Here is an 18,149-nt window from a genome sequence, read left to right as displayed (position 1 = left end):
CGGAGTTCACTCAGACTCACGTCCATCAAGTCGGTGATGCCATCCAGCCATCTCATCCTCTGTCGTCCCCTTCTCCTCCTGCCCCCAATCCCTCCCAGCATCAGAGTCTTTTCCTATGAGTCAACTCTTCGCAGGAGGTGGCCAAAGTACTGGAGTTTCAGCTTTAGCATCATTCCTTCCAAAGAAATCCCAGGGCTGATCTCCTTCAGAATGCACTGGTTGGATCTCCTTGCAGTCCAAGGGACTCTCAAGAGTCTTCTCCAACACCACAGTTCAAAAGCATCAATTCTTTGGCACTCAGCTTTCTTCACAGTCCAACCCTCACATCCATACATGACCACTGGAAAAACCATAACCTTGATTAGACGGACCTTTATTAGCAAAGTAATGTCTCTGCTTTTGAATATGCTATTTAAGTTGGTCATAACTTTCCTTCCAAGGAGTAAGCATCTTTTAATTTCATGGCTGCAGTCACCATCTGCAGTGATTTTGGAGCCCCAAAAAATTAAGTTTGACACTGTTTCCACTGTTTCCCCATCTATTTCCCATGAAGTGATGGGACCAGATGCCATGACCTTAGTTTTCTGAATGTTGAAGTTTAAGCCAAGTTTTTCACTCTCCACTTTCACTTTCATCAAGAGGCTTTTTAGTTCCTCTTCACTTTCTGCCATAAGGGTGGTGTCATCTGCATATCTGAGGTTATTGATATTTCTTCCAGCAATCTTGATTCCAGCTTGTGCTTCTTCCAGCCCAGTGTTTCTCATGATGTACTCTGCATATAAGTTAAATAAGCAGGGTGACAATATACAGCCTTGACGTACTCCTTTTCCTATTTGGAACCAGTCTATTGTTCCATGTCCAGTTCTAACTGTTGCTTCCTGACCTGCATACAAAAATAAATCGAGATCAACCAAGGAGGCTGGCAGACACAGTTCAAAGCAAGGGCGGCTTGACGCTGAGACGCTGGATGTAGCTCCAGGTGAAGTCGCTTGGTGGTGCTACTCTAGCTGCTGGGTTCCGTGCTGCCTCTAAAAGCTCAATGCAAAACCAACGCTGATCGTTATTTTCACTTTTTGCCTTTTTCTGAAAAAGTAAAAATCCTCTTGGGATTTCCTTTGATGAGCAAAAACGGGTACTAGTGTAGGTCTTTCGTAAAAATGAAATGGCACAGATCAAACTTTCCAAATGTAGGGGGTGCTTGCAATGGTTTTTCCATGAGGCCCATTCTGCCAACATCTGCTGGGAACCATGGGGGCGTCAGAAGAGGACTTTCACACTTAGATTCTTCCTGTGATTGCTGAAGAGAGAAATCAGAGTCTGCCTTGTTATTCAAACACCTCTAGGCTAAGAAGGAAGAAATGGCAATTAAATATTTACCGTGTCTCAGTGACTGTGGCAGTACCAGTCATTAACATGTGTTGAGTTGGATACTCTGCCCTGCCCATTACAAGTATCATTTCATTTATTATTTGAAGCAATAAGTCCCCACTGTGTAGATGGAGAAACAGAGCCTAAGACAGGCTTCTGTCCCAACATGCTTCAGTTAGTGGACCCTGAGGTCCAGATGGATGCGGGTGCCAGACCTTTCATACACATCCATCACCGTAACTGGTTCAGATGAGGGATCCCTGACACTGACTTTCTGAGGAGTCCATCAGAGGTTGGCCACCTGGAGCAGATGGAGGCAAGGGTGAAACCCATGGTATCTTTTGCTCAGAGGAAACAGGTTTAAGGAAGGTTGAGTTCACACTGCAGGAAAAGGCTGCCACGAAAAGGACTTCTTACTTGAAAACTAGGCAAATGAATATTTAGATAGACATTTCTCCAAAGAAGACATGCTGCTGCTGCTAAGTCGCTTCAGTCGTGTCCGACTCTGTGCGACCCCATAGACGGCAGCCCACCAGGCCCCACAGATGGCCAAAAACACATGAACAATGCTCACCTTCACTAATTAATAGAGAAATGCAAATCAAAACTACAATGAGGGACCACCTCACACTGGTCAGAATGGCCATCTTCCAAAAGTCTACAAATAATACATGCTGGGGGTGTGGAGAAAGAGGAACCCTCTTACCCATTTGGTGGGAGTGTAAGTTGGTGCAGCTGCTATGGAGAACACTATGGAAGTTCTTTAAAAAAAAAACTAAACACAGAGTTACCATATGATCCCGTAATTCCACTTCTGGGCATATATCCAGAGAAGACCATACTTTGAAAAGAAACATGCCCCGTATGCTCATTGCAGGACTATTCATGATAGCCAAGACATGGACGAGAAGACTTGTGGCTGCTGAGGGGGAAGAGAGGAGAGAGGGCACGGACTGGAAGTTTGGAGTCAGTTTCTGCAAATCATCACATTTAGAATGAATAAGCAACAGGTCCTACATAGGGACCTATATCCATTCTCCTGGGATAAACTATGCTTCCCTGATGGCTCAGTTGGTAAAGAACCTGCCTGCAATGCAGGAGACCCTGGTTCAATTCCTGGGTTGGGAAGATCCCCTGGAGAAGGGAAAGGTGTGGCCTTTCTGGCCTGGAGAAATCCATGGATTATATAGTCCATGGGGTTGCAAAGAGTCAGACATGACTGAGCGACTTTCACCTTGGGATAAACTATAATGGAAAAAATATTTTAAAGAAGGGAGGTGTATATGTATATAGAGAGTCACTTTGCTGTACAGCAGAAATTCACACAACATTGTAAAACAGCTATACTTTCATTTTCAAATGCAAAAAAGGAGTAGATCATAATACAACTGTATAAAAGAAAAGGAAACCCACAGTGAATGAAATACTAGAAGAAATTCTTTAGCAAAAGGAAAATGTTCCCCCATAAAAAAAGAAAAGAAAATCACAAAGTCAAAGAAAAGCAAGGAAAAAGGTATATGTGTGGGTAAATGTAAGCAATTGCTAACTGTATAAAACAGTAACGATGTCTTACATAAACCAAAATTTAGAATATCTGTTCCCAAAACAAAGACACCATCAGAAAGGAAAAAGAAGCAAACCACACACTAGCTGTAGCAAATGTATCCAACAGAGGATTCATATTCAGAATTTATAAGGACACTCTCCAAACCAGGTAAAGACCAATGACTGAAATCAAATATTTTGCAAATAATGTAAACAGGCACTTCACAAAATAATATTCAAATGGTAAACAAACATCTAAGAAGATGCCCAGTATCCTTAGTCATTAGAGAAATGCAGATTAAAGATAGTTCCAAGTGTTGGTAAGGATGTTCAGCAAAGAAACACTCGTACACTAAGTGGGGCTATCAGTTAGTTCAACCATTTAGGACCACTGTTAGGCAATGTTCACCAAAGCTGAGCATAAACATCTCTATGACAATCATTCTGTTCCGAGATATAGACCCAACAGGTACGCCAATGTGTATCTGCCCAAAGACATGCTCGGCACCATTATCCATAACGGTCCAAAGTTGAAAACTAACTCAATTGTCCATAAAGGAAGAATGGATGAATAAATAGAATTCAATAGCAATAGGAAGGAACTGACTACAACCTAGAGGGCTTCCACAGATGGGATATGAAGCAACAGAAGCCAAGTTCAAAAGATCACATACTGTATGGCTGCATTTATCCAGAGTGTAATAAAACCAGCAACATCAATCTATTGTGAGGGAAGAGAGACTGGTGGTTACCTTCGGAGGAGGTGAAGCTTGGAAGGAGACAGGAAGGGAGTATACTGGGTGCTGGTAACGCTCAAAGTCTTTATCTAGGGGTCGCTTGCTAACTCTCATAATTCAGCTCGATACACACGTTGTTCTCTATGTATGTTACACTGAAATTAAATGGTTCACCAAAAAAAAAAAACCAACAAAGTATTGGAAAGGCTATCCAGAAAGCACCAGCAGGAGTGTGAGGAGACAGCAGGGCAGGTGAGAGTGAGGCTGAGCAGAACCCGAGAGCAAAGTCAAAAAGCACAACCAGGATTCCCCCTCATCAGCTGTGCCAGGAGGGATCAAGGGCTGGTCCTGCTGAGATGGAGCAGCTGCTTCTCTGAGTATCAGAGACAGACCATTTAGAAGAGCGGACTCGGTCCACATGGAAAACGTTATCTCACTGGCCTCCTCCTCATAGTTCTGAACTCCATCCAACTCCTTTCTTTCTGATAGCACAAAAGGAAGGAATGTGCATACATGGACTTGACTTTAAGCGTCTCTAAAGACGACCAGGGGAAATGTTAGGTAGCTTTTGGAAGGCAAGTGTGTGACACTGCAACTCCAGTACTGGATTCTACTGCTCCCTGGAACTGTCACAGTCACTCAATGGCATCACTAATTAGCTCAGTTGAGCATACACCACGGGTCAGGCAGTGGTCACCACCCTCTGTATTATGAACTTGTTTAACCCTCCCAGTAAACCTATGAAGCATATGTTACTATCATCATACCCAGTTTACAGATGAGAACACTGAGGCACAAGAAAGCAGGCACCTTGCAAGTTGCCACCCCTGGACAGTAGTGGAGCTGGGCACTTTGCCCCCTCACGCTGTACCTCTGAGCTTTCCTGGTGGCTCAGATGGTAAAGAATTTACCTGCAGTGCAGGAGACATTGGTTCGATTCATGGGTAGGGAAGATCCCCTGGAGGAGGGCATAGACACCCACTCCAGTACTGTTGCCTGGAGAACTCCATGGACAAAGGAGCCAGGGGGGCTACAGTCCATAGGATCACAAAGAGTTGGAGAAGACTGAGCAACTAACACTGCACCTCTACGCTCTGCCACCTCCTGGTATCCCAAGTTCAAGTCACCCCTACAGATTCCCAAGGTCAACTTCTTCAAGACAGAGTTCATTTCTGTAGAAATAATCTTAAGGATGTCAAATCCAATGTACGGAGGGTAAAGTGCATTGTTCTATAGCCCACCAGGCTCCCCTGTCCATGGGATTCTCCAGGCAAGAATACCAGAGTGGGTAACCATTCCTTTCTCCAGGGATCTTCCCGACCCAGGGATCAAACCCACATCTCTTATGTCTCCTGCTTTGGCAGGCAGGTTCTTTACCACTAGTAGCACTTAGGAAGCCCTCTAAGTCTGATTCCTCCCCCCCACCCCAAATCATCGCATTGCTAATAAAAAGACTAATCTTGAGTTTTTTAATGAAAATGATTACAAGCAACAAAATTTCATCCACTGTAAATGATGCTCTTTTCAGGAGGCTCACTTGGGCTTTAAAAACATTGTATTCATTCTCAGCCCTAAGTTCTGCTGTTTTATAAAACTGAATTACAACCACGCTCAGAAAATGATTTTTGTCCCAGGGAGAACTTTTCAAGGGCAGACTGTCCTGGGTAGGTAAGGAGCATGGCTTGGTTGGGTGTATCTAATGACTACTCTGTGGGACAGGGAAGTGGGGGTGGCGGTGAGGGGGCTCTGTACAGGTTGAACAGCAGTTCAGGGAGCAGAGACATCACCTGAGTCTACTCCCACCTCCACTGCTCACAGCTGGGTAGCCTCAAAGAGGTGACTCAGCCCTTCTGAACCTCACTTTACTCACCCAGCCAGTTAGATCCAGTGACTGAGTTATACGATTTAAATAAATTGGCATACTGAACCTAACTCAGTGACTAACACAGATAGCACTCTTCCGTGGTAGATGGTTACAACCAGAAGCAGCATCTGATGGTTCTGCCCTGGGAGGAAGACACTTGCGCAGAGATGCTTCTGTTGACAACCCTGCACCAACTTGCCCCTCACCTTCTCCCACCCAGCAGATCCACAGTCTCTCCAAAGGGAAACCAGAGTTCTGGTGTTTGTTCTTGTTCAAAAAATGATGTTTCAGTGATTCTTTGTCAATAAAGGCAGAGCTAATTCTTCAAGCTTCATGAAAAATAATAATGATAAGAACTTCCCTGGTGGTTCAGTGGTTAAAAATCCACCTTCCAGTGCAGGGGAGGGAGGTTTGATCCCTGGTCTGGGAACTAAGATCTCACATGCTGTGGGGCAGCAAAGCCCACCTGCCACAACTAAGACCCAACACAGCCAAATAAATAAGTTTTTTAATAAATAATAATAATGGCTTCCCTGGCAGCTCAGATGGTAAAGAATTTGCCTGTAATGCAGGATACCCGAATTCAGTCCCTGGGTTGGGAGGATCCCTTGGAGAAGGAAATGGCAACCCACTCCAGTGTTCTTGCCTGGAGGATCCCATAGGCAGAGGAGCCTGGAGGGCTACAGTCACAGAGTCAGACACAACCGAGTGAGTAAACAACAACAACAAATACTAATAATGTTCAGGTTACACACAAGTGTGTGCTCTGCCTACTCCTGGTGATGACCCCAGACTCTGCTGGGTTTCTAGAGCAGCCATCATCCTGAAGTGTGATGCCACAATCTCGCTCTGTTTCTCCCTATGCAGACATGGGTGTCTATCCATCTTCCTTTGTCTTTGGGTTTCTCTCTAAACCTTCATAATTTGTCTTTGATTCTATTTTGCACCAACTTTTGACAAGCAAAACCTCTAGTTTTTAAGAAAGAAAAGTCAGCTGACCTAAGGGAACATTTTTGAGGTTTTAACTCAAATCCGATCAATAGACGATGCAAACCATAATGATCATTAAGGCTTTCTACTAGATGAGAAAAAAGAAAATCTAAGAATGCAGTTGGCAAGATTCTTAAAAGAGTTTTCAAGTCCCTCACCAACCCCCCACCCAAGGGTGTTCAGTTGGTGAAGAGGTTTACAAATGTTGTTAGAGACCAGATTTCTTAAAAATAATAATAATAATGCTGAGCATTTTCTCTTCTTCCATGAATGTTATTTGTGATGCTATTGATAAATCACCCCTCCTCCAAGAGTTTTGTTCTGGAACCTCATTCTTATCTTAATCAGTTTTTTAAGCCCCTACCATGGTGGTTGGGTTGCTACTCGGGTTACCAGCTCACCAGCCATGGGCTGGGATCCTCCACAGTTCAGAGATCCAGGGACCTGCCACCTGCAAGAAGGCACTCAGATTTCTCCATGGGGTGGGCCAGTTCTGACCCCAACCTTCATACAAAGCCTGAAAGTACCACCATTTCTGTCTAGAAACGTGTTTATTGATGGTGTTGTTGTTGTTGTTCAGTCACTCAGTCATGTTCTACTCTTTGCAACCCCATGGACCGCAGTACACCAGGCTTCCCTATCCTTCACCCTCTCCCTGAGTTTGCTCAAAATCACATCCATGGAGTCAATGATGTCATCCAACCATCTCATCCTCTGTCGCCCCCTTCTCCTCTTGCCCTTTCCCAGCATCAGGATCTTTTCCAGTGAGTTGGCTCTTCACATCAGATGACCAAAGTATTAGAGTTTCAGCTTCAGCATCAGTCCTTCCAATGAATATTCAGGGTTGATTTCCTTTAGGATGGACTGGTTTGATCTCCTTGCTGTGAGGAGGTGGGTGAGGTGGGGGATAGAGGTGGGAGATGCAGTACTGAGGGAACATGAGATAGGAAAGTAAGGCACTCAAGAGGCAAAATGGAAAAGAATCATCTCTTGCTTTGGCAACCACCTGTGCATTGAATGCAACCACCCCCCCCAACCAGTGGAGGTGACACAATATTGTCATCTACTAAAAAGGTAAAGGGGGCTTCCCTGGTGGCTCAGTGGCGAAGAATTCACCTGAGATACAGACAATGGGGATTTGATCCCTGGGTCAGGAAGATCCCCTGGAGAAGGAAATGGCAACCCACTTCAGAATTCTTGCCTGGAGAATCCCATGGACAGAGGAGCCTGGTGGGCTACAGTCCGTGGGGTCACAAAAGAGTCCGACACGACTTAGCAATTAATCAACAACAAAAAGGAAAATAAGTGCCCGGGTCTTCTCGATCAGGTAGACTTTGCCAGCTACCATGCCTTTCCATGCACACAAAGCATGAGCACCCTGTTTTCCAAGCAAGGGTTAATAAGAAATAACGACTAAACATTTCTTTGCCAAATCCACAAAACACAGTCTCAGCCCCAAGACCAAATGGTTTCAATTCTCTGCTCCCTCGCCTCCCTCCTGCCTTCAAGATAATCCCGGGGGGACAGGCTGTGCAAAGAGCAGGTTCGAAAGCTTCAGGACTCACTCCTCCCACAGCCCACAGACAAAGCTGCTCTGTTTTTCTTAGGATAACCTTGCCGCGGTTCTCACTTCTGCTCCGTGTCACCTTGATTGTTTATGTTGTGATCACTCCCAGGGCAAAGGTCCAGTGTTTCCTCATGGAGGGCCATCACCAAGGCTCCTGAATTACCCAGGGACCTGCCCTTTCTCCTGGCCAGAGAATGACCAGGATGCCAGGGCCAGCCCTCAACCGGGAAGAGTCTCTTATGCAGGAGGTTGGTGTGGGGACAGGGGTGGTCTCTCTCTCCCCCTTTTTGTAGAACTTTCCAGATATCTTCGGAGAAGGCAATCGCACCCCACTCCAGTACTCTTGCCTGGAAAATCCCATGGATGGAGGAGCCTGGAGGGCTGAAGTCCATGGGGTCGCTGAGGGTCAGACACGACTGAGCGACTTCACTTTCACTTTTTACTTTCATGCACTGGAGAAGGAAATGGCAACTCACTCCAGTGTTCTTTCCTGGAGAATCCCAGGGATGGCGGAGCCTTGTGGGCTGCTGTCTATGGGGTCGCACAGAGTTGGACATGACTGAAGTGACTTAGCAGCAGCAGCAGCCAGATATCTTCCACCACCCGACACCTGGCCCTTTCTGTTGGGGTTTCTCGACACTGGTCTGTAGTTGTTACTGAAGCCAGTTTTCCCTGAATGCTTTCTTAGCTTCTTCTCTGTCACTCCGTGGACTCAGCTTCTGAGCCTCAATTTCCTCACCTGTAAAGGATGCTTAAGGTGCTGCTTCCTGAAGTCATCGCCAAGGAGAATGAGGCTGGGAAGAGCTGACTCTGGGCCTGGCATGTGCTAAATGCTCAGGAAGCAACATCACTCATGGTGAGAACTGGAAAACTCAAGAGTCAGTGCCATCTGATGGAGTCCTCTTGGTTTGCATTGAGGGACCACGGTCCCAATACTGAACCCTCGTTTTCCAAGAGTGCTCAGGCATGTACGGGCACAGCTGGGGTTAGGAGTCCCATCTCCTGAAGACTGTCTGTTCACCAAGCTACTCAAAGGCCTGATGCTGTACTTCCTCTTCATAGTCCTGGGGCTTCCAGGCCAGTCTCAGCGGTGACATTGCCCAGGTGAGGATGAAGTGAGGGGAAAACTGGGTTCAACTCGATGCATATTTTACACTCAAGAGATACTTCTTTTTGTTTTTGTTCTGGTTTTCATTTTTGTTTTGTTTTACTTCTAATCACAATTATCAACTCAACTTCTTAAGAATGAAATATGGCAAAGTGTTTGAGGAGCTCATTTCTCCTCCTGAGAAACAATGAGGGTAATAATGACAATCACAATTTAAGAAAGGCCATCCGGGTCAATTGCAGGGACTATCTAGACCCAGATGGTCCCTCACAGTCCTGGACACGAGGTGTTAGAGGAAGGACCCGGCCTTTCCTCCCAGAACCAATCCAGTAAGGAAAAGGCCCGAAAATGCCATTCCCCTAACAGCCCATCATTAGGACTGAGTCATTAGGACTCAGACTAATTACCAGCAACCCTCAACCTCACTGGTCTCCACACTATTTATATTTTCAACTAAGACATTCCCTCAAGACAACAAATGCCAAATACTGACGAAGTTGCGTGTCCTGACTGTGCCTCTTCAGAGCTTTAAGGGCAGTCTGGGGGCTGTGTCAACAGAACGGCGGTGGTGCTGTCCATCCATCCGCTTTGGCTCAAGGCATCACACAGAATCCTGCCCTTCAGAGCTCCCGTGGTAGCAGGCTATCCAGCCTTCACCAGCCTCATCTATCAAACCTGATGACGATCCTCAAGGACAGGTCCTGTCACCGTCCTCACTTCACCAAGAAAAGATGCTCAGGTTCTAAAAGAGCAGAGCCTGTGTGGCAACTGATTGGCATTGGAATTTCCAACCCCACCCACCCCCCATCTCTAGGAGGGGCTGGAGACCGAGCTCACTTACGTCACCAGTGGCCGACTCCAGTCCACCCACGTGATGAAACCCCAGATGAAACCTGAAACATCAAGGCTAGGGGGCTTCCAGGCTGGTGACTATGCACTGGCATGCCCTGATGCCACTGGGACAGAAACTTCTGCACCTGCCACCCTGCCCTCCCACCACACCCCCACCCAGATCTTGCTGCCCTGTACATCTCTTCATTTGGTTGCTCTTTATCTTTTCTAAGAAGATGGTGACCTAGATGCATGGAATGTGGAGGTGGTGGGAGGGAGGCCCAAGAGGGAGGGGATATATGTATACATACCACTGCTTCCCTTGTGGCTCAGCTGGTAAGGAATCCGCCTTCAGTGTGGGGGACCTGGGTTCGATCCCTGGGTTGGGAAGAGCCCCTGGAGAAGGGAAAGGCTACGTACGCCAGTATTCTGGCCTGGAGAATGCCATGGACTGTATAGTCCATGGGGTTGTCAAGAGTCAGACACGACTGAGTGACTTTCACTTTCACATTTCTAACTGCTTCAGTTCATTGTACAGCAGCAACTAACACAGCATTGTTATAAAGCAACCATAGATCCCAATTTTTTAGAGAATAAAATGAAGCTAAGATCTCCTTTCTCCCTGCAAAGATGAGAGAAAATGAATAAGTTCTAATGAGGTGCATGAACCTGGAGCCTTTTATACAGAGTGAAGTCAGAAAGAGAAAGACAAAGATTGTATGTTGACACATATATACAGAATCTAGAAAGACAGTACCAATGATCCTACATTCAGGGCAGCGAAGGAGACACAGATCTAAAGAACAGACTTTTGGACTTTTGGATTCAGTGGGAGGAGAGGGTGGGATGATTTGAGAGAATAGCACTGAAATGTATACATTGCCATATGTGAAACAGGCAGCCAGTGGGAGTTTGATGTACGATGCAGGGGACCCACAGCCGGTGCTCTGTGACAGTCTGGAGGGATGGGGCTGGGAGGGAGGCGGAGGGGGTCTCAGGAGCGAGGGCACAGTGCCTACGGCCAATTCATGCTGGTGTTTGGCCAAAACCATCACAATATTGTCAAGTAATTAGCTCCCAATTTAGAGAAATTCTTTTTAAAAGCATTTTTAAATGAAAGAAAGCAATGATTGTAAGTATAGCCTTTTCCTGAACAATCTGAGTTACTCTAACAAATTATAGAAACTTGAAGGAGGGTCACAGGACCCCCCGGTTGTTATCAGACAGAACTTTGAGTAGCTTGGGGACCCAGGACTTCAACTGGTGTCTGAAGCGGTGGGTGGGATTGTGGAACTGAGCCACCGAACCTGTAGGGTCTGCACTAACATAATGTCGGAACTGATGAGAATTGTGGAGGCACAGGTGGTGGCAAAGAATTTGCACTGGAACAGATGCGCCCTCCACCCTCCCATCCCACTCCCTAGCCTCTTTCTTTTAAGGGTTTTGTTGGCGGGGGTGGGGGGAGGTTGTTTGGGGTTTTTTTTGTTTGTTCAGCCAAACTGCATGGCTTTCAGGATCTTAGTTCCTCAACCAGGGATCATACCCAGGCCTCAGCAGTGAAAGCACAGAGTCCTAACCACTGGACCACCAGGGGATTCCCTCCCTAGCCCCTCTTTCATCAGCTTCTAATCGCAAATCTGCCTTTCAATCCAGTCACAACCACCACACACCTCCTGAAGGTCAGAGAAGTCCTCCTTATATTCAATATGCTGCATGTGTGGTCACTCAGTGGTGTCAGACTCTTTGCAATGCTATAAACTGCAGCTCTTCAGGCTCCTCTGTCCATGGGACTCTCCAGGCAAGAATACGGGAGTGGGCTGCCATTTTTTCCTCCGGGGGATCTTCGCGACCCAGGGACTGAACCCATGTCTCCTGCGTCTCCTGTATTGGCAGGCGGATTCTTTACTACCAAACCACCAAGGAGTCGGATCACAGGGAAGTTCATCACTGAGGAGCAGATGGTCTGAATTTCTGCAGGCTGAAATTCACAATGGAAAATTCAAAAAGTAGTAATCTGCCCTCTCCACAAATACACAGAGTTCTCAGCTGGTATAAAGTATCATACCCAAACTGGAGCATTTGGAAACACAGTTTCCAAAGACTCACCATCAGTAAGGTGATGGGCAGAACACATGTGGACACGTATTAGAGATATGTGCGCCTGCTTATCACCACTAGAAAAATCACTTCACATGTGTTTCATGGATTATAGGCACCAGTGATTAGAGACACAAGGAGCCCGCACCCACTTTGAAAGGTTTATTTGCCCAGAATGGCTCCCCAATCTCACTGATGTTATTGCATGTTGTCGATAGGGTCGGCAGGCCCATAAATCAAGTTTCCCTTTCTTTTATTAAACCAGAGACCAGTGAAGGGGATTTTATGCTCTTTCCACAAATTTTTTGGGAAAACACACAGTTTTATTTAAGACCTTTTTTTTTTTTTAACTTTCGAAACCCAGCATGTGATTCTGTATCTTATTCTTCTAACTCAACACATAAAGTTCCCCACGTCCCTAATGTTCCCATCTCCCCAACAAAACCGGACTGAAGTTTCCTCCAACAATAAGAGTTATTGCGAGTTTACATTTTCAAATGACTTTCCCACACATGGCCCTTTTCATTTTCTTTCCAGAGTTGGAAGACTGCTGTTATCTTCCTTTTTTAAATATGAGAACACCAAACCCTCAAACAGAAGAGTAAGTACGTATTAAACACGTGTTCAGGGACTTCCCTGGTGGTACAGTGGTTAAGAGTCTGTCTGCCAATGTAGGGGACACAGGTTCTACCCCTGGTCCTGGAAGATCCCACATGCCCCAGGGTAGCTAAAGCCTGCGTGGCACACCCACTGGGCCTGCACTCTAGAGTCCATATGTAAAACAGATGGCCAGTGGGAATTTGCTGTATGATTCAGGGAACCCAAACCAGGGCTCTGTATCAACCTAGAGGGGTGGGATGGGGAGGGAGGTGGGAGGGAGGTTCAAGAGGAGGGGGACATATGTACACCTATGGCTGATTCATGTTGATGTTTGGCAGAAAACAACAAAATTCTGTAAAGCAATTATCAATTAAATTGTTTTTCTTTTAAAAAAAAAAAAGGAAAAAGAACTTTAAAAAGCATGGGCATAAGGCATTTCTATGTATTTCCCCATGTGACCCTTTCAACACCTTATGGAAGCCAGTGCTATCAGTGACCCACTTTGCAGATGAGGACACTGAGACTTAAAGAAGCCAAAGAGATTACAGCAAGGGAATGGCTGAGCCAGGAGTCTCACCCCAGGAGCACAAAGCCGTGTACCTCTCCTCCTTGGGTGCCCTTTTAGGGTGTAAGCTCTGAAGGAAACCCCACCCTCCCTTCTTCCCTCAGGACAACACAACAGGCCTTGACTCAGTGGCAGGAAGAGACATCAACTGTATCTCTGTCAGTTTCTTCTCTGCCCCAGCCTCCTTCCTACTAAGACTCTCCCTGATGAGGTTGTGGGGTCAAGGTTGGCAAGCAACAATGCCTCCTCAGACCCCTGCCCCCCTCCCATCTCAGGCTTCCCTGGTGGTGTAAGTGGTAAAGAATCCTCCTGCCAATGCAGGAGACACAAGAGATGCAGTTTCAATCCCTGGATGGGGAAGATCCCTTGAAAGAGAGTATGGCAACCCTCTCCGGTATTCTTACCTGGAGAATCCCCATGGACAGAGGAGCCTGGAGGGCTGTGGTCCACGGGGTCACAAAGAGTCCGACACAACTGAAGCGATTTAGCATGCACGCTCCTCCCATCTCCAACTTTCTCCTAGTTCCACTCCCTTTCCTGTCTTCCCTGCTGCAAGGATCACCCTTCCCAGCCTCCTTCTCTAGCTCCTCCCATGCCCAGAGGTCCCATCTCTTCCCCTCCCATGAAAACCACACTCACCGCCATCTCTTCCACTCCTGCCCTGACGTGGAAACTGCAGGTTTCCAGGGGAGCGGGCCAAAACCTTCAAGTTGCCATATGTTTGACCTCATTACTGGGTACACAGTATGGATCCAGTAAATATTTGTTAAATTGAATCATAAACCCATAAAGAGAAAGAACTAATGGTTTCAAAGAATAAGGCCCTGAAACCACTAATAATAGCAGAATGAGAATGATTAACATTCCAGGCAGCATACTCAGTATTGAACATGCTTTTACCTATTCAAGCTTCACCAAAATGTTACAACAGATGCTGTAACTTACTCCCATTCTTACTCCCATTTTGCAGCTGAGACAGCAAGGTTCCAAGAGGTCTGGTTTGCCCGAGCATGCTAAGCCCCTTCAATCATGACCAACTCTTTGCGACCCTATGGACTGCAGCTCACCAGGCTCCTCTGTCCATGGGATTCTCCAGGCAAGAACACTGGAGTGCGTTTGCTGTGCCTTCCTCCAGGGGATCTTCCTGACCCAGGAATCAAACCTGCATCGCCTATGTTTTCGGCATTGGCAGGCAGATTCTTTATCACCAGTGCCACCTGGGAAGCCCAAGGTGACATAAACCAGGAGGTGGCACAGCCGTGACCATGGTTGGGCCCTGACTCCAGCCCCTTGTTTCTTAGCACCGTTGCTCGTTGTGTGGCCCTGGTCAGAGTCCCCTGCTGTCGTGGTCCTCAAGGCCTCGTCTATGAAATAAGGTACCAGCTTTGAACCCCAGACACCAGCTTCTGGAAAGCCCTTTCAGTGTTGCCACTCCAAGCCGGGCTGAGCCCTCGAGCCAGCAGCCCTGCTGGATCCTCGCCTCCTTTCTCGTCTCTCCTCGCCCCATCTTGCTCTGTCCAGATCTCCTTCCTTCCCTGACTTCCCAGCTGCCGTTCCTGGGATCCTTGAGGGAAACCCAGGCCCTCTCACCCAGCACCTGGAGGAGCCACACTCCCCACGTGACTGTCTCCTGAGGCTCCGAGATGTGACAAGGTCATGGAGAGCTAGTGGAAAGCAAAAGACGGACCCAGTTTTGCATTTCTTTCCTGCAGAATGAAGCCCAGCTGTCTTAATCTGTTTGGGCTGCTAAACCAGAATCCCAGAAACTGAGCAGCTGAAACCAGTGGTCCCCAACCTTCTTTGGCACTATGGACTGGTTTCATGGGAGACAACTTTTCCATGGACTGGGATGAGGTGGGATGGTTTCAGGATGGTTTTAGGATGATTCAAGGGCATTACACTTAATATGCCGCCACTGATCTGACAGGAGGCAGAGCTTAGGTGGTAATGCAAGTGATGGGGAGTAGTTGTAAATACAGATGAAGCTTCACTCACTCACCTGCTGCTCACCTCCCGCTGTACTGCCTAATTCCTAACAGGTCATGGACCAGTTGCGGTCCAGAGCTGAGTGGTTGGGGACCCCCTAGCTTAAACAACAAAAGGGCTTCTCATGTGGCAATTAGGGTAAAGAACCTGCCTGCCAATTCAGGAGACACAGGTTCAACCCCTGGGTCAGGAAGATATCCTGGAGGAGGAAATGGCAACCACTCCAGTATTCTTACCTGGAACATTCCATGGACAGACGAGCCTGGCGGGCTGTAATTCATGGGTTCCAAAGAGTGGGACATGACTGAGCAACTGAGCACACACACACAGTTATTTCTCACACTTCTGGAGGCTGGAAATCTAAGATCAAGACACAGCAGATCCAGTGTCTGTAAGAGTCCCTCCCTGCTTTGCTGTCCTCTGGTTGTAGCCTCAGTGCCTTATGTGGGGGAGAGACAGAAAGACCATCTCCCTGGTGTCTCTTCATTAAAGGCACTAATCCTGTTCATAAGGGCTCCACCCTCGTGACCTAATCACCTCCCATAGGACCACCTCCTAACACCACGGCATAGGGTGTTTAGGCTTGGAAGCACACATTTGGAGGGGATATATTCAATTCATAGCCTGGGCAATTAGGCACTGTTAGTGCTCACTGCCTTGGCACTCAGCTTCTGAGTTAACCCAGAATCTTCCAGGAAAGGTGGAACAGACAAGACAAACCAGAAGTCTCTGCAGATCTAGCCCTGATGGGAGAAAAACAGAACCTCCTGGGATTGGCTGGGAGAGCAGAGAGGACTCAGTGAACTGCTCAAGGCTACCCCCACCATATCTCATCTCCGTATTCATCCCCCAGGAAGCAGGGATTCTGTCAGTGGTATTAAGGATAAGAATGCCAAGAGTCCCCTGCAAATGCAATAGGCCACTAGGATAAGCAGGAATTGGCTTCTTAGGAGCATCAAGGGCTTTGAGTGTGGCCTGGGCAACAGGTCGGGGGCAGGGCAGTCCAATTCTCTCCTCCCAACTCTGCTGCTCTGTCATCCCTGGGAAGGGGGGTAGGAGGGTGGTCTTCATTCATGAAATTTGTCAAAGTATTTGCTCAAAGGGTCATTGTGCAGATCTGAAGAGGAAATCCACTTACAATGGCCAACATAGCTGTTGCCATCATCACCATTGCAACCTACAAGAGGCTCTTAGCTCCAATTCTAATTCCACAAATGTGCCAGGTGCCTGTGACAAATGCTGTCTGAGAACGGAGTTCACTCCAAAGGCTGTCTCCCTCTGCTGGTTCTATCAAAGTTTATCCTCAAGACTTCACATCAGCTTTTGAGACCCCTGCTTTTCTGGAGGCCAAATGCATGGGAGGAGGGGCTGGACCGGCACACAGCCTGCATCATTGGAGCCGGGTTTGCCAGTAGGCCGTAATCCCTCTTGTTTTTTCCATCAACGTCCTCAGGACTAAATTTGTGATTTTTCACTAATGAATGACAGCCAAATAGTGCCTGGACCCATGCCTCCTCCAAGACCACATCTCCTCTTCTTGCAGTTTCTTTAGGCTGTAATTCTTTGCTTAGTGGAAGTGGGAGTTCTAACTCACCAGGAAAAGAAGCTTTGTCTTTGGAGACAATCTGCCTGGAGTTCTGGACTTTTCACTTTCGTCTCTAACTGAGAAGCGGCTCTGGCCAAGTTCCCCCTCTTTAAAGGCATCGTCCAGACGTGTGTCCCCCAGCCTGGCTCTTAGAGGAGCATGAGGGAAATGGCATGAAGGTTCTGGAAGACATATGGCCTGGGAGCGGGGGTGAGTTTGAGGCTGCAGCACTTCACTCATCTGCTTCATTTGCTGCGTTTTGAGGGGTTTTTCTGTTTCTGTTTTTGGTGTTTTGCTTTGTTTTTGTTCTACCTTGCCAAGTGGCTGGTGAGGATCTTAGTTCTCTGACCAGGGATTGAACTTGGGCTTTTATCAGTATAAGCGCTGAATCCTAACTACTGGACCTACCACCAGGGAATTCCTGAGTTTTAAATAAGAGTGTTAAACACACACACACATTTTAAAATCACCACACCCCATCCACTTCTCATTTTACAGGTAATAAATGGGTGATGGGCAGGGGCAATCTGCATTGACGACAGTTAAAACACCAGCCCCCAGACCCATAACCAGTGGTCTGAGCACAGTGCTTTACAGCCTTCGGAAAGGACCTCAGACACCCAACCGGGAGCATCTTGGATCAGAGCTGCTCCACTGTGCATTCTTAAAGATTTCCCGATGTAGAAGAAAAATGTATCTACACCAGTCAAGTCCTCTCGTAGCTGCTATTGTTCGGTTTCGAAGACATGTCCCAACTCTTTGCAACCCCTTGGACTGCAGCTCACCAGTCTCCTCTGTCCTCCACCATCACTCAGAGCTTGTTCAAATTCATGTCCATTGAGTCAGTGATGCCATCTAACCATCTCATCCTCTGTCACCCCCTTTTCCTTTTGCCTTCAATCTTCCCCAGCATCAGGATCCTTTCCAATAAGTCAGCTCTTCGCATCAGGTGGCCAAAGTATTAGAGCTTCAGCATCAGCCCTTTCAATGAATATTCAGGGCTGATTTCCTTTAGGATTGACTGGTTTGATCTCCTTGCTGTCCAAGGGACTCTCGAGAATCTTCTCCAGCACCACAGTTCAAAAGCATCAATTCTTTGGCACTCCACCTTCTTTAGCTGTGGATTCTGACATTTTTTGTACCTTCACTTGGAGACCAGGAGTCCTTTATTAGATAAACCAGAGACAGAAAGCAGACCAGGTATCTAGAGGCCAGATACTATTCCCATATGTGTTCATTTGACCTGCACAGCATCATCATTTTTTAAAATTAATATGTTGTCAACACTGAAAGATCAGGCATTTTT

General features: G+C 47.0%; 1 non-coding gene across 1 annotated transcript; it reads left to right on the top strand.

Moving 5' to 3' along the window:
* Positions 1-2,424: 2,424 nt before the first annotated feature.
* On the top strand, positions 2,425-2,496 carry TRNAC-GCA. Its single transcript has one exon. It is a non-coding gene; the product is annotated as a tRNA-Cys (tRNA).
* The last annotated feature ends 15,653 nt before the right edge of the window (positions 2,497-18,149 follow it).

The sequence above is a fragment of the Bos indicus x Bos taurus genome, chromosome 11 (genome assembly GCF_003369695.1).
Source record: "Bos indicus x Bos taurus breed Angus x Brahman F1 hybrid chromosome 11, Bos_hybrid_MaternalHap_v2.0, whole genome shotgun sequence".
Classification (NCBI taxonomy): domain Eukaryota; kingdom Metazoa; phylum Chordata; class Mammalia; order Artiodactyla; family Bovidae; genus Bos; species Bos indicus x Bos taurus.
The sequence above is the reverse complement of the archived record's forward strand: the minus strand, read 5'-3'. Positions and strand labels throughout refer to the sequence as shown.